Here is a 12,319-nt window from a genome sequence, read left to right on the forward strand (position 1 = left end):
TTCGAGATCTACCTGGTAGCGTCCGACCTAGATGGTGTGGCGGATGCAGAGAAAATAAAGCTTCTACTTACCATTGAGGGTCCAAGAGCAGCTGAAATCTGCCAGACCTTCAAATACTCAAACGGGCAAAACAAGAGCGACTTCCAGGCAGTCCTGGACAAATTCCAAGAATTCTGCGAGGAAGATACAAGAAAAAAAGGTAAAAGAGGCGGCAGCACTGACCACGAGGCGAAGGTAGGCTTTCCATTGCAGAAAACGGCAGTTTTGATTTGCAGCCATCTTGGAAAAGGAGCCGGACATGCACAGTCACGTGAAGAGCGCACAGAAGCCGCACATGTGCAATTGCGAAAAAGGCCCCAAGTAAAGGAACAGCAATCTGCGCATGCGCAATCGCTTCCCACGCTCTACACCACGAGCTTTGTTATGTCAGAGGCCCCAGACCACGCCCACTTAAAGGGGAAATGTCCCAAAACAAGAAAAAAAATGTTTACGCCTCAATAAGATTCTTTCATCTGGAACAACAGCACAATGCCTGAAATTCGAGCAGTAGCTGAAAGTAACCTCCGCAGAACCCTGCAACATGCAATAAGCACCGCCCTAGAAGATGATATGGTCTTGGAAGACAACGACTCAGACGAAGATTTTATCTTGGGAGATGGCTACCCCAGTACCAAATCCGAACCGTAACTAGAGGCGTTGTACATTGAAGACCCCGATGACGAGTTCTTTGGATTGGGGAATCCTCAGCCCAGCATATATGACATCCCGACTTGTGAGTGCAGGATTATACTGCGGCCTGACGCCAAGAGACAGAGAGCGGTACAAGCCCACAGAGAGCGGCCTGCTGCCACACAGAGAGTGGTCCACGCACCACAAAGGGTCCCAGCCTCCACACAGAAAGCGATGCAAGACTCCACAGCGAGCTCGTGGACAGCCTCCATGATAGAAGCCACGGAAGACTCCAGAGTGCAGTCCTTGCATGAACAAGAAGTGATGACAGTCTCCACAGAGAGCCCAATGCACGATTCCACACAGGGAACGCTGCAGGACTCCACAGAGGGAGTGACACAAGCCTCCACAGCGAGCTCGTGGACAGACTCCACGATGGAAGGAACGCAATACTCCAGAGCGCAGTCCTTGCATGAACAAGACCATGAGGGTCCAGCAACCTCCTCTGAGCAACCAGCAGCAGACGATGCAGGTCTGCCATGCTCAAGTGAACTGCAGAAAGACTATGACAGTCTGCTATGCTCAAGTGAACAACAAGAAGACTATGATGGTCTAGCATGCTCAAGTGTACAGCAAGAAGACTATGACAGTCTACCACGCTCACGTGAACAACAGTATGACTATGACAGTCTACCCAGATCATTTGAGCTACCAGCGGAAGACTCTGACAGTCTGCCCAGCTCATTTGACCAGCAAGAAGACACTGAGGCTCTACCCACTGTATGTGAGACAAGTGACGACGGCATCACACTTCCCATACAAGATGTGCAACGTGACAGACCTCAGCTAGTGTGTACAGAGGCACTCGACAATCACAGTGAGACTACTGGTAACTCCGGTGACACCACGTTAATTCAATCCTCATACGCTTGAGCCTCTCCACAAGCAAATGCATTCCTGAATGTTTTGACTCCGGACGGGGAGCATCACGAAACCTCAGAAGATTCAAATGAACCTGAAATGACTCCGGACGGGGAGCACCAAGAATCCTCAGTTGACTCAAATGAACCTGCAATGACTCTGGTCGGGGAAGGTCAAGAAACCAAAGCTGATTCAGGTGAACCAGAAAGGGCTCCAGACGGGGAGCATCGACAAGCCCATACTGACTCAGGTGAAACAGACCAGACTCCAGACGGGGGGCATCCACAAGCCAAAGCTGATTCAAGTAAGCCGGACATGACTCCAGTTGGGGAGCGCGGCGGACTCAGTGACGGCACGCTCAAAGAAACAGCAGATGCCACAAAGCACGCTGACATGAGTAACTGTGTGAAGGACTCGTAATGTGGTCCTTGAGCACAGCAAACACGACAACAAAACCAACCAACAAAACAACATCAAAGACAATAACAAGAAGCGTACCAAAGGCAACAACGTCGACAACAAGCACGACAAAAACAACACAAATGGAACTACGACTGGTACGACATGGTACAACTCTGGAAATGCGGGACACTGTTACTGCTCAGCTCAGCACAATGACATACCATGGCAGGACGATGCATCTTACCAATTCACGTGTGCTGCACCACCAACAGGCAACCTGGCTTTCAGGACAGATGCCATCAAGAATTACCACCACATGCATCGAAAAAAAAGACTCCAAATCAGTCAATTAAGTCATTTGAATACTTGAACACCTCCCGATGACCAAACACCAGGGCACTGACGGCGTTCACAGTGGAATGACAACATCACCATTGACACTTCTATACCAGACCATATAAATTCATGAACTATTGGACTCATAGCTTTTATTTTGTATTGTCTTATCCTCAAAGTCATCACAACTATTATTTGGTCTTGTATACTATTGTGTAGTCATCACAGTCATCATAACTTGTACATAGCATCACTTATCTACCTGTTTTTGTTCAATTTTCTTTAACACTGGACAGAAAATATGTAACACAAAAAGGGGGATGTAGTGATATACATCACTGTAAATACACAAGGGGTTAATGTAAATACACGTAGACTAGGTAAACACTAGAGGGAGCACCAGAGACATCATGACACGCAGACACTCAACCAATAGGTCAGTAAGATAGGACATGACCAATGGGCATTCAAGACACACACACAGGTGACACTACCACAGGAGGGCATTACACCAACCCATATGTAAGGACACAACACCCATGATCTCTTTCCAGTGGAGACACTTAGTGAGTACAGACAGGGTTGATTGAAACATATCACACCCACCAATAACAACTGATTGTAGCAGACTGGTTAGTTAGTCTGAGTAGCTATAGCAGGATTAACAGGAGAGCAAAATCCAAGTAGGAGAATTGTTAATAGTTTAATAAATGTGTTAAAGCTATCTCCAAGTCTGAACCTTCCTTTGTCAGAGTGTACATCAAGGAAGTATCTTGTGCTACATCAAGAGCATAACAAAACAATATCTAATGCTATCAATGATAAAGTTATCATGAAAAGTCAACATAGTTGTGCGCATTGTCTTTTTGCGTATTGTCCAGGTGTTTTTAAACTTTCCTTTAATCTTTTAATCTTTTTCCTCCAAATGGTTATGATCATCTGGAGCAAACAGGGCAGTAACCATCTTTTATATCCATCATTGCTGAATGATACCTGCGCTATCATACCTCGGGTTGGCGAAAGCGGCAAAATTTAGGTGGTGACAAAAGAAAATGGAACAAATGATTCATAAAACTACGTAAGTAAATAAACAGACTTCAGCAGTGGGAATGAAAGATAGAGACCTACTGATATACATCCATATATACTGATATATTTATTGATATATATCCACATATACTGATATTTATAGAATTCCATCCAAAACGTTGAACCAGTAAATAATATCAAAGGATGGAATTGGATCTAGCCCACTCTTATCGTAATGATTATTGATTGTGTAAATTGTGCATAAAATCATCTAGTAACTATTCGAGCCATACATACAGCACAGAAAGTGGCCCTTCAGCCCATTTGTGTCTGCGCCAGCCATCAAGCACCTATCCTCATCCCATTTTCCCGCATTTGGTCTGTGGCCTTGTATGCAATGACATTTCATGTGCTCATCTAAATGCTTTTTAAATGTTGAGGGTTCTTGCCTCCACCACCCTCAGGCAGTGAGTTCCAGATTTTAACCACCCTCTGGACGAAAAGTTTTTTGGCAAGTCCCCTCTAAATCTGCTGCTCCTTACCTTAAATATATGCCCCTTAGTCATTGACCGCTCTACCAAGGGGAAATAATTCTTCCATTTACCTTATGATGTCCTTCATAATTTTCACTCAGGTCCTCCCTCGGCCTTCTCTGCTCTATGGAGAATAATCCCAGCCTAACCAGCTCTCTTCATAACTGAAACCTCCAGCCCAGGTAACATCCTGGTGAATCTGCACCCTTTCTAGTGTAATCGTATCCTTTCTATAGTGTAGCGATCAGAACTACATACAGTGCTCTAACTGCGGCCTAAAGAGTGTTTTATACAGCTCCATCATAACCTCCCTGTTCTGATATTCTGTACCATGATGAAAGAAGGCAAGTATCCCATATTCCTTCTAAACCGCCTTATCAACCTGTCCTGTTGTCTTCAGGGATTTATGAACACGCATCCCAAGATCCCTCTAGTCCCCTGTACTTCCGAGCATCCTACTGTTCATTGTGCGTGTTTCCTTGCCTTGATAGTCCTTACAGGAGAACACAGTATTTCATCATGTGAGCATATTGCCACACAACTGCCTGGCAATTACAATCTCCAACAGGAGAGGATCTAAACATCACCTCTTGACATTCAATGCCATTATCATCGCTGAATCCACGGGCAGCATGGTGGCGCAGTGGTTAACACTGCTGCCTCACGGCGCCGAGGACCCTGAATCGATCCCGGCCACGGGTCACTGTTCGTGTGGAGTTTGCACATTCTCTCGTGTCTGTGTGGGTCTCACGGCCACAACCCAAAGATGTGCAGAGCAGGTGGATTGGAGACGCTAAATTGCCCCTTAATTGGAAAAAAAGAATTGGGTACTCTAATTTTTTTTAAAAATCATCGCTGAATCCCCCACTATCAATATACCAGAGGTTACCATTGATCAGAAATGGAACTCAACTAGCTGTATTAATACAGTGATAACATTGGTAGGCCAGAGGCTAGAAATCCTGTGGTGACTAACTCCCCTCCCGACTTCCCAAATCCTGTCCACCATCTACAAGGCAAAGTCAGGAGTGTGATGAAATACTCTCCACTTTCATGGAGTGATTGCACCTCCAGCAACACTCAAGAAGCTTGACACCATCCAGAACAAAACAACCCGCTTGATTGACACCTATTTCACAAACATTCACTCCCTCCTGCACAAATGCAGGGGCAGCAGCGTGTACCATCTACACCCTGCACTGCCAAAACCCACCAAAAGCTCCTTCGGCAGCACCTTCCAAACCCACGACTGCTACCATCTAGAGGGCAGCAGATACATGGGAACACCACCCACCTGGAGGTTCCCCTCCAAATCACTCACCTTCCCGATTTGGAAATATATTGCCATTCCTTCACTGTCCCAGGGCCAAAAGTCTGGAACTCTCTCCCTAACAGCACTGTGGGTGCACCTACACACATGGACTGCAGCGGTAAAGGAAAGCAGCTCACCACCACCTTCTCAAAGACAATTGGGGATGGACAATAAATGCTGGCCTAGCCAGCAATGCCCAAATTCCAGAAATGAATGAAAAGAAAATTGTAATGTGCATTTATTCTGCATATCCTGTAAAACGTGTAGAACGATGAGAATGTACAATTTGTTTCTTAATATTCTCCTTTTTCATGTTAAATAAATCTACTTATAAAATGCAGAGTTTTAATTCATAATATTAATTTTTGAAAGTTAATTATGGGGTGGTGGGGCTTATCACAAAGTTCACCTCGGACACCTAATACTCTTTCACTGGCCCTGATCTCAAATGAAGCAAAGACTTCTTTCATTGTGTCTAATAGGAGAGTCTGTTCTCTGTTACTTGCAATTTGCTAACGTACATGGCCTCAGTGCTGGCTGTTACTTCAGCATTGTGAGCACAAACTGGTAGATCTCTTGTCATTTAGCGTTGATATTAAGCCCGTCCAGTGCTTGTGTTTAGAGCATTGAACAATTTATGCATTATTGAGAGAACATGTGGCTGATCTTTGCTGCATCACAGAAATTTGCACTTCTTCCCTTCATTTGTGATTGGGAGCTCTGGAACAGTAGAAGACAGTCTTATTCAATCCCTGTGCCGATTTGCGCATTTGTCGTTTGAGGAGCGATTCCATATTCCCAGCATGGCTTGTATGCTCGCATGGGCCAGATGTGAGACTATAACATTGCAGCCTCAATACTGCCTCTTGGAATGCACAATTGCAGAATCATCTCTATCATTTGAATTTAGCCTTTATTAGATTTATCATGTCAGAAAAACAAACCTGTTTTTGGCATTATGGGGGTTACATAGAACATAGAACATAGAACAGTACAGCACAGAACAGGCCCTTCGGCCCTCAATGTTGTGCCGAACAATGATCACCCTACTTAAACCCACGTAACCCGTATACCCATAACCCAACAATCCCCCCATTAACCTTACACTACGGGCAATTTAGCATGACCAATCCACCTAACCCGCACATCTTTGGACTGTGGGAGGAAACCGGAGCACCCGGAGGAAACCCACGCACACACGGGGAGGATGTGCAGACTCCACACAGACAGTGACCCAGCCGGGAATCGAACCTGGGACCCTGGAGCTGTGAAGCATTGATGCTAACCACCATGCTACCATGAGGTTATTTTAGAACAGCACGATGGCTCAGTGGTTAGCACTGCTGCGTCACGGCGCCGAGGACCCGGGTTCAATCCCGGCCCTGGGTCACTGTCCGTGTGGAGTTTTCACATTCTCCCCGTGTCTGCATGGGCCTCACCCTCACAACCCAAGAAGATGTGCAGGTTAGGTGGATTGGTCACGTTAAATTGCTCCTTAATTGGGGGAAAATATTCTTATTTTAACCTAACCCAATAGCTCTCCATATTCAGTTTGGCTGCTCGTTCTTACACGTCCCACAGTATTTAATCAAGAGTTGGATGTAGAATTAGCAACTGAAATGCACCCGTTTCCCAAATTACCCCCAACATTTCATACCTCAGTGGGTAAGGTCTCAGCAGTATAATTGTGATGCTATCAATTCTGGGATGCTCTGAATGCTGGGGGCTTTGTTGTTTTCCTGTTTGTTCAGTGACTTGTGTCCTTCAGCTTAACTTGGTGGGCAGTCAGAACCTGCTCACCCTGAGTGCTTACAGTTGTCCTTCTAACGGCTGTTGTTTCCCTGGTTGATGAAGAGCCCAATATTGACAGTTTTTGCAATCATCTAACTTCAAGTTTCTTTTCTTTTGAAGATACATTATGAACTCTTCAACTGAAACTTGGCTTATCACCTCCATTTTGATCTTTTTCTCTCCCCTGGCCCAATAATGGTTGCATGACAATTTATGGATTGGATTGGATTTGTTTATTGTCACATGTACCGAGGTAGAGTGAAAAGTATTTTTCTGCGAGCAGCTCAACAGATCATTAAGTACATGGGAAGAAAAGGGAATAAAAGAAAATACATAATAGGGCAACACAAGATATACAATGTAACTACATAAGCACTGGCATCGGATGAAGCATACAGGGTGTAGTGTTAATGAGGTCAGTCCATAAGAGGGTCATTTAGGAGTCTGGTGACAGTGGGGAAGAAGCTGTTTTTGAGTCTGTTCGTACGTGTTCTCAGACTTCTGTATCTCCTGCCCGATGGAAGAAGTTGGAAGAGTGAGTAAGCCGGGTGGGAGGGATCTTTGATTATGCTGCCCGCTTTCCCCAGGCAGCGGGAGGTGTAGACGGAGTCAATGGATGGGGTCGGGTTTGCGAGATGGACTGGGTGGTATTCACGACTCTCTGAAGTTTCTTGCGGTCCTGGGCTGAGCAGTTGCCGTACCAGGCTGTGATGCAGCCCGATAGGATGCTTTCTATGGTGCATCTGTAAAAGTTGGTAAGGGTTAATGTGGACATGCCGAATTTCCTTAGTTTTCTGAGGAAGTATAGGCACTGTTGTGCTTTCTTGGTGGTAGCGTCGATGTGGGTGGACCAGGACAGATTTTTGGAGATGTGCACCCCAAGGAATTTGAAACTGCTGACAGGGGTGTGTACAGTACTTTGCTTCATGAAGTCAATGACCAGCTCTTTAGTTTTGCTGGCATTGATGGATGGTTTAGTCAGCATTTTAAGCAATTTAAATGAACAACAGGCCGTGTCTTCAGTTTGATGCCTTTTTGAAAAAACAACTATTAAATTTTAGTTACAAAAATGGAGCATCACAAAAGTTTGCTTCTTCCAGGTGAAGAGCGTAGAGTTGTTTGACAAATGTTTAATTTCCATTTCATACCGCATTAGAGTGTACTCTTGCTCCTTTGTAATTTAGTCCAGCTTGATGAAGTCTATGTCTTCAGTGTATTGTCTGAAGCACTGGCAGCGAATGTTGAGGCCGCATTTCCGGATCAGGTCGTGTTGGTTCACACAGACTCGGCATGAGCGGGAGCCCTACCAAATTTCCTGGGGTGAGACCAGTAAAGCTGCTGATGACTCATGGCAACCAGACACAGAAAGAGGGAGGTCGGTCTGCACACACGCTCTTCAACCCAGTTTGATGCCTTTTTACACTCTTTAACTAAAATGCATCCTTCTCTATATCTCAAGACTCCAACTACTGGGGTTTCTTTGAAAGCTTGCTAGTTTCCCTGCTTTGAAATTGCAAGGTATTGGTATCTTTTAGTTGTTACAGCTCTTTAAATTTTGCAGTATCCCATGCCCTTCAGCTCTCCCAATTTGCTAGCTCCCAAAGTGAAGATATTTCCAACCAAACATTCAGTTGTTCACAAAGGTTCATCTGGAGTCAAAACACCACAGGTCAAAATGGATTTAATTCTCAAACTGAGAAACGTCTGGTTGAACTTATGTTGAATTGGAAAATCCAACCTCCTGACTCATGTCGTAAATACTAATGACTACTCTGTATTCAAAAAGCAATTGGACTGTTATAACCCTGCATGGGACTCATCCAGCTGAGGATGATTGTTCCCTGGTACTGACTGGGTTGTGAGTTAACTAACGCTAGTATAACAGATCAGCTGACAGAAAGGAATGAGGACCCTAAGATGTGTAACTGGGTCCGATGTAAATGTTGCTGTTATGCTGAATAAATGTTTTTCTCAAGAACTCTTCAGACTCCCCTTTGCCATTTACGTCATGGACCAATTTATTCAATGAAGAGTGGAGACATGTTTGATGTGCAAAAAATATTTAAAAGAGAACATGCTTTTATTAGCCCGTTGAAAATGGATCAGTTAGTAGCTGAGACTATTGGTGAGATGTGGAGAGTAATGAGAGTTCTTGATGACGTGTGACCCATCAGAGCCAAGGGGAAAGCACCCCCCACCCCACCCCTGAATCAAAGAGGCTAACCCGACACCCATGTGTGGGGAAATGGGAGAGATTGAGGACTAGCACAGTACAAATACATCAAGTCCCCGCATTATCTACTGCCAATGATCAGAAAAAGGTTGCATGTTCGAAGAATCGAACCGCTGCCAGGGTGTCATGGTGGCACAGTGGTTAGCACTGCAGCCTCACAGCTCCAGGGACCCGGGTTCAATTCTGGCCTTGAGCGACTGTCTGTGTGGAGTTTGCACATTCTCCCCATGTCTGCATGGGTTTCCTCCGGGTGCTCCCATTTCCTCCCACAGTCCAAAGGTGTGCAGGTTAGGTGGGTCGGTCACGCTAAAGTGCCCCTTAGTATCCAAAAGGTTTCTTGGGGTTACTGGGTTGCAGGGATAGGGTGGAGGCATGGGCTAAGAGGGTGCTCTTTCCAAGGGCCGGTGCAGACTCAATGGGCCAAATGGCCTCCTTCTGCACTTTAAATTTTATTCAGGAACCTGTGTTTGGCCAATTGTGCCCAGGGAAATCGAATGAGATGAGGAAGTCCGAGAGCTTTCATGCCCTAACCAGCAGCCTCTCTGGAAAAGGAGATAAATTATTGGTTCCTTGCAAATTGAACATCTATCACCTACCAGATGGTAATGTGGACAGGCACTGACTGACATTGCTGATTCCAACCTGTTGCACCCTTGAATGAGTGAGTGTGCGGTGTCGAGGTTTGTAGGCCATTGTAACCTTGCCATCTGTGGCTGCCCTTGGTGTTTGTCTACCAGTTCCGACCACGTAGATCAGTAGCTGCCTTCATGCTGAAACGCAGCCTCCTCACACACTCCTCCCATGTTATCTTCTGATATGACATTTTGTTCCGGAGAACTTGCATCCTGTGAGGCCTCTTGTGCCCTTGCGTTCTTTCTGTGGCAGCCACAATGGGAATTCAAGCATTGTTTAGAATTTTCCAAGTACTACTGTATCCAATGAAGTAATAGGGCATTTGCAGATAGAAGTCAGTCTCCGACGACTCCCCAATATCAAAAACGTCCCAAATCCTACCAGAGGAGCCAAAAACATTGTTTTACAACTCTCAGCCTAAAATGACCATCCAGAGACTTCCCTTAATTGCGGTAAAGATGCCCTGAAATTACGGCCTGCTTTCTGAGTGTTTGCATTATGTTTTCTTGGCTAAGAATAATCAGATGTTCACTGCATCTCGGTAAACTTCCAGGGTTGGAACGTCCCATCGAGAATTTGGTATTTTGGAGGACTTTTAATTGGTTGAAAAGTGAGCAAAACTGTGTTAGATTTTACTCCAGCATCTTTATTCCAGCAAAAGAATATGGGGCAGGATTCTCCAACCCCCCGCCGGGTGGGAGAATCGCCGGGGTCGGCGTGAATCCCACCCCCGCCGTCCTCCAAATTCTCCCGCCACCCAAAAATTGCCCCGGCGTGAGTCGCACCGCCCGCCTCGGAGAATGGCAGGGACCGGCGCGATTCAATGAGCCCCGGGGCTCCACGAATTCTCAGGCCTGCTATGGGCCGAAGTCCCACCCGTTCTTTGCCAGTCCCGCCGGTGTAAATTAGAGTAGGTCCCTTACCGGCGGGACCTGGCGGTGCGGTCAGCCTCCGGGGTTCCTGGAGGGGCGTGGGGGGGATCTGGCCCGGGAGGTGCCCCCACGGTGGCCTGGTCCGCGATCGGGGCCCTTCGATCCGCGGGCGGGCCTGTGCCGTGGGGGCACTCTATCCTTCCGCACCGGAGGCTGTGGTCCTCCGCCATTCCCGGTGCGGAAGCGAAACCCTCTGCGCATGCGCGGGGATGACGCCAGCACACGCTGGCGCTCCCGCGCATGCACCGACTCGCACTGTCCGGCGGAGGCCCTTCGCCGCCGGTTGGCGTGGCGCCAAGCCTCTTTCACGCCGGCCGTTGGGGCACAACCCACTCCGGGGCAGGTCTAGCCCCTGAAGTTGCGGAGGATTCCGCACCTTTGGGGCGGCCTGACGCCGGAGTGGTTCACGCTATTCCGTTCCGCCGGGACCCCCACCCCGCTGGGTAGGGGTGAATCCCGCCCATGATGTATTTAACTTTAAAGAATATTGTAACATACAAGGCGCACCTACACATCTGGTTTCTTTAGGATAATGGCAATAGTTGGTGTCAAGGTATTACACCAGTGGAGAGTGTGGACTGTTCCCAGGACAAAATGTTGAGGTAAGAAGCAGGAAAATGTGGTATCAATTATGAAAAACTATAATTGAACACAAAACCTAGCCAAGTAAGTAACCCCAAAATACTGACTGAGTCCCTGGTCTTTCTAATCTTTACATTTTTTTTGGTGAATCACAATTCAATACTTGGTATTTTTCATTATCTGTGCATTGTTACGACTCAGTAGAATAACAGCAGACATTGAAAGTAAAATCATTTGTACACGTCAGACCATAGGATTATTGGTTGTTTCATTATGAGGTAGGTTCTTTTAAACAGGAGACAGAAATTGTAAAATATATAATTTCAGCAGAAACCAGTTCTAATTAAGAAATGGATTATTGAAGCTGTATTAATTCATTAAGATAATTTCCCATAACTATCCATGCAGATTATTATAAAAGTGACTTTGTAAATAATCTGTAGGATTGCGTGACTAGTTTCCATGCTGAGTATGATCTAAAATGAGGGTAAAAAGGGGGAAATGTAAATATCCACACGCCACTTCCCCACAACAATGTAGCCAAGAAAAGTCATTTAGTGAATGAGTCCTTTTTCTGTAATTGTCTTCCCATTCATTTAGTTCTTCTTTGGTAAGACTTCATTGTCAGTATGTCTGTCTCCAGTGTTCTTTCTCATTCATAGTGCCTCTCTCCCTTCTTCTCAGCTCTCGCTCTCTCTCCCCTTTGGCCCATCGAGTCTGCACTGACCCTCTGAAAGAGCACTCTACCTAGGCACACCCACCAGCCCTATCCCTGCAATCCCACCTAGCCTGTACATCTTTTGACTGTGGGAGGAAACCGAAATACTAAGAGGAAACCCATGCAAATACGGGGGTGGGGGGGGGGATTCTCTGAGCGCCCACCGGGCCTGAGAATTGTCGGGGGCGGCATGAATCCCGCCCGCCGACCTGACGCCGGCTGCCGAAT

At 46.3% G+C, this 12,319-nt stretch overlaps 1 protein-coding gene and 1 pseudogene across 1 annotated transcript in view; one reads left to right on the plus strand and one right to left on the minus strand.

Moving 5' to 3' along the window:
• Positions 1-12,319, plus strand: part of LOC119968692 (sorting nexin-9-like) — a 120,786-nt gene that overhangs the window by 21,883 nt on the left and 86,584 nt on the right. The gene's annotated exons all lie outside the window — the stretch shown is intronic.
• Positions 8,174-8,343, minus strand: LOC119968824 (annotated as a pseudogene).

Source organism: Scyliorhinus canicula, chromosome 7 (assembly GCF_902713615.1).
Source record: "Scyliorhinus canicula chromosome 7, sScyCan1.1, whole genome shotgun sequence".
NCBI classification, from domain to species: Eukaryota; Metazoa; Chordata; class Chondrichthyes; order Carcharhiniformes; family Scyliorhinidae; genus Scyliorhinus; species Scyliorhinus canicula.